This window comes from Tachysurus fulvidraco, unplaced genomic scaffold, assembly GCF_022655615.1.
Source record: "Tachysurus fulvidraco isolate hzauxx_2018 unplaced genomic scaffold, HZAU_PFXX_2.0 HiC_scaffold_148_np12, whole genome shotgun sequence".
Lineage (NCBI taxonomy): Eukaryota > Metazoa > Chordata > Actinopteri > Siluriformes > Bagridae > Tachysurus > Tachysurus fulvidraco.
In genome coordinates, this window is record NW_025927212.1 from 1,668 (window position 1) to 6,431 (window position 4,764).

The window sequence follows — 4,764 nt, forward strand, 5'->3', positions numbered from 1 at the left end:
CAAAGCCAATCAAACAGCGACGTGGGTTAGAGAGGCAGGAAAAAAAGGCAAAGGCCAATCCTTTTAAAGAGGTAAGTTACAGAGGCGGGATTCATTGCAGGGGTTAAATCTGTTAACCGTTTGTGTTCCACAAGTTGTGCTATTTTTTACAGAAAGCCGTTGTAAAATATTTTCATCTTATTTAATGATTTCTGGATAAATGTTAAATGAAATAAGTAAAAAAGCACAAAACACAGACGGTTCTCTTTCATCATCTCGTGTTCGAGATCCACCTATGGGAAGGGCATCCGTTCCTGACCTCTACAGAAGCATCCAATTGCACCAAGTCTGGCTTGACAGACAGGAGCGCGTGCCAAAGGCAGGTAAGGTAACGGCCCTTACCCAAGTGCATAATGCACCTGCACACGCTGCCTTTCCTCAGTTTACTTTCGCTTCTCGCGACTTCTGATCCTACCTCACAGCTCCCTGGTTTTTTGGACTGCACTTTCTGTCTTCAGGAGGACATATCGCTTGATCAGCCGGACGTGTTCGTCCTCAGCCAGGTTAGCTTCGCGAGCCGCCCACGCTCGCACCCCCCTTTTTTTTCCGTAGGCTGCCCGCCTGCTTTTTTGCCTTTTTTCCTCCTTATGGCGCTCTCCAAAGCGGCTCCGGCTGCTCCGGTGGACGACCTATCGCGAGCCTGCCCGGCCGCGTGCGGTGCGCTTATCGCCGCAAGGGATTCCCGTCCCTTCTGCGTTGTCTGGACGGGTCTCAAGCATGGGCAAGAGGCTATTGATCTGCCGGAGAACTGTAGCCATTGCCTGGCACTCCCAAAAAAGCTCCTGCGTCGCAGGCTCAAGGCGGCCACTTCCCAGTGTGTCGACTGCGAGCTGTCCGATTCGGAGGGGGAAAAAGGCGACGCCGCTGCGCTCCCGGGGGCCTCCCGCGGCGCGGCTTCCTCTGACTGGGCCGACATGTGTCCTTCCCCATTTGAGGATTTACTACCGGCTGACGACCGCTTCCCCGAAGGACCGGCAGGTTCCGGGGATGAGGCCGAGGCGGGCCTTCTCGAGGGCTCGGATGACGAGGTAGCCATCTCGTCTTCCGCGGCCCCTCAGGCTCCCCCCGCTCCACCTCAATCGGTGCTGCTGGAGCTTTGCGAATGCGCCGCCGCGCGCCTCGACATCGAATGGCCGGCTCTCCTGAACACTTCGGATCAGGAGAGGGATGTGTATGACGGTAAGCTTCTAGGGCCTCCTGCCGGCCCGAGGAAGCAGCTCCTGCCCATCCTCCCTGCATGTGCAAAACACATGAGGTATTGTTGGGGAGATCCGCTTGATCTAAAACACGGTCTCGCGGGGCTTGAGGTGAAGAATATGGCGGGTCTGGGCATGGGCAACCCCCCCGTGATAGAGCCTTCCATCGCCAGACACCTTAACCCATCCCTGGGCGGGCTGCTCGCCCCACCCAAGCCCGTCCTCCCGGGCAAGATGGATCGTTTCTCCGCATCAATCCATCAGGCGTCTTATAAAGCCTCAGCTCTTTCCATTCGAGCTCTCAATGTCTCCTCGCTGTTGTCCGCGTATCAGGCTGAACTCCTGCTTGATTTGGGCCAGCAGCTGGAGAGTGGGTCGCCATCCCCCGATCTCTGGAAGGAGATCGTCACGGTCAATGACCTCGTCCTCCGCAAAGCCGGTCAGGCTGTCCAGGCTAGCGGGCGCTCTATGGCTTTGTCGGTGGTTGGAGAACGTGCGCTGTGGCTCAACCTATCTGGTTTCCCCAATAGTGAGAAGCGCCGCATCGCTGGGGCGCCAGTTCAACCGGGTCAAGCTCTTTTTGGCCCAGCCGTTGCGCTGATGCAGCAGCGCTGCATTGATAAAAAGAAGGAGGACGAGGCCTTCAAACTGTGTCTTCCTAGAAAGCCGGCGCCGCGCCAGACGCCATCTGGGCGGCCGCCTAACGCTCCTGCTGCGGGACACCAGTCCCACTACGCTGGCAGGTCCAACAAACCCCGTGGGAAGCCACAGGCTAAGCAGGGCCCCCCCCCCACGATAGGCCCTGGGGTAAGACGTCTTTCGCCGCGGCCGCGGCTCGGAGGCCTCCTATCCCCGCTCCTTCTGTTCCGAAACGTAAGCGGCTGACCTGATGTTCAGCCCCTGGGGGTTTTCAGTCCGCGCTCATTGGCGGCCTGCCCTCCGGACACCCGTTCTGCCCTCCAGGCTCACCCGTCCAAGAGACGGAGGGTCTCCTTCGGCGAGGTCAGCCCCCCCTCGCTGGCGAGGGTCATCCTTTGTTCCGCACAGGCTTCACCATTCCCCGTGTCGCCCAGAGTGCGTTCCAGGGCGGCACAGAGTCGTGGGATCGAGTGCAGATGCAGTACACCTCTCACATGTTCAATAAAGGCTACAGCCCCAGTTTTTCACAAAAAAATGATGAAAACTTCTCTGGTTTGGCCACTGGAGGGCGCCGTCGCGCCATCAATGAACGGTCTGGCCGGACCGGCTCCCGGCGTCCCGCCCTCCCGTGTAGGGATGCTAAGGAGTCACGTGACAGCCTGGCTGTCTGTCTCGGCCCCCGATTGGGTGATTCACACAGTCACGAGGGGTTACAGACTTCAGTTTGTCCAATCACCCCCGCGGTTCAACGGAGTGGTCTGGTCCCACACGGACCAGGGCTCCGCCCACATTCTGAAAGACGAGATCTCATCTCTTCTCGAGAAGGGAGCGATTCGAGTTGTACCCGCGCATCTAAGCGATCAAGGGTTTTATTCTCGTTATTTCCTGGTCCCGAAGAAGGACGGATCTCTCCGTCCTATTCTGGATCTCAGAGTGTTGAACAAACATTTATGGAAATACAACTTCAGAATGTTAACACATGGCTCTCTCATACGTTCGATAAAGCGGAACAATTGGTTTTGCTCGATCGATCTGAGCGATGCTTTTTTCCACATAAGCATCTATCCTCCGCACACAAAATTCCTTCGTTTCGCCTACCAAGGCGTATGTTACGAATTCACAGTCCTTCCGTTCGGGCTCGCGCTGAGTCTGCGGATGTTCTGTCTGTGTGTGGAGGCAGGGCTTGCGCCGCTGAGAATAGCGGGTCTCAGGATCCTGACTTACATAGACGATTGGCTTATTATAGCCGATTCGAGAGAGAATGTGATTCAGAACACTGCCCGTGTGCTCTCACACATCACTGTGCTCGGTTTCAGAGTCAATGTGTTAAAGAGCAATTTCACTCCCGCTCAGGAAGTCATATTCCTGGGTCTGGAGCTGAATTCCGTCGCGATGCGCGTGCGCCTAGTGCGGGGGCACGTCTCTTCATTCATGAACTGTCTATCGCGGTTTAGAGAAGGGGCGCGGATACAGTATCGCACATGTCTCAGATTACAGGGTCTTATGGTTTCGACTGTCCATGTCTTGCCTCTAGGTCTTCTGAGAATGAGGGCTTTCATGAAATGGATTTTGTCCCTTCATCTCTGCCCGTTGCGCGATCTTTTCCGCTTTGTCTCGGTGACGCGCGTGTGCATGCCCGCGCTGCGCCACTGGAGAGCTGCGGAGTTTTACACACATGGGACCCCTCTCGGGGCGATCATGATGCAGAAAGTGGTCATGACAGATGCGTCCTTGACAGTGTGGGGAGCCACTCAAGAGGGCAGGTCAGTGAACGGTGTGTGGCTGATCTCACTTAGCTCAGCCCATATAAATTACTTGGAGCTCCTCACTTTGTGGAAAGCTGTGATGCATTTCTCACCCCGCCTGTGGGGGCATCATGTGCTGGTACGCTGCGACAATACGACAGCTGTAGCGTATATCAACCGTCAAGGTGGCATGCGCTCCTCCAGGCTTCACGCTCTGGCTCACAAGCTGTTGGTATGGAGCACGCAGCACTTTCTGTCGTTACGGGCGACTCACATTCCGGGCCTTTTGAACAGAGGTGCAGACCTTCTGTCGAGGGGGAACCCTCTGTACGGGGAGTGGAGGCTCCACCCCCAGATAGTGGGACTGCTCTGGGAGAGGTTCGGCCAGGCTTCCGTCGATCTCTTCGGCGCGAAAACGCCCACTGTCCTATGTTCTTCTCGCTTCGGGACGAGGACGCCCCCCTCGGCGTGGACACTCTGGCTCATCCATGGCCCAGCGCGCTGCTCTACGCTTTCCCTCCGCTCTGCCTGATATCCCCAACCCTGGCCAGGGTCGCGGTGCGGGGTTTATCTCTGATCCTCATAGCCCCCAGGTGGCCCAAGGCACCTTGGCTAGCGGAGATAATTACTCTTCTGTATGCGGAGCCGTGGCCCCTCCCGTTGCGTACGGATCTCCTGACCAAGGCGACCGGGGAGATTTTTCATGCTCACCCGGGCAGGGTGGCTCTCTGGGCCTGGCTCGTGAGAGGGCGAATTTGAGCACGCAGGGGCTCCCCCCCCCCGTGTTATCGCCACGATTCAGAGTGCCAGGGCCCCTTCTACACGCTCTCTCTATGATTGCAAATGGCGTGTGTTTGAGGCGTGGTGCGAGGAGCACCAGCTCGTCTCGTATCTTTTTCGACAATTAAGGTCTATTTGGCGGCTATCGCTGCATGTCACGCCGGTTTCGGCGATGCTACGGTGGGGCAGCACCCCCTTATCCGTAGGTTTATGAGGGGCGCGCGCCGCTCCCTGCCGGTCACCAGGCAGGATTGGGATCTCTCCTTGGTGCTGGAGGTGTTGGCCCAACAGACTTTTGAGCCCCTGGGGGATATCTCCCTCAGGTTGCTGTCCTTCAAGATGGCGCTGCTCCTGGCTTTGGCTTC

General features: G+C 57.1%; 1 pseudogene; it reads left to right on the forward strand.

The window, feature by feature from the left end:
• The first annotated feature begins 626 nt into the window (after window positions 1–626).
• On the forward strand, window positions 627–4,378 carry LOC113644935 (annotated as a pseudogene).
• Window positions 4,379–4,764: the final 386 nt, after the last annotated feature.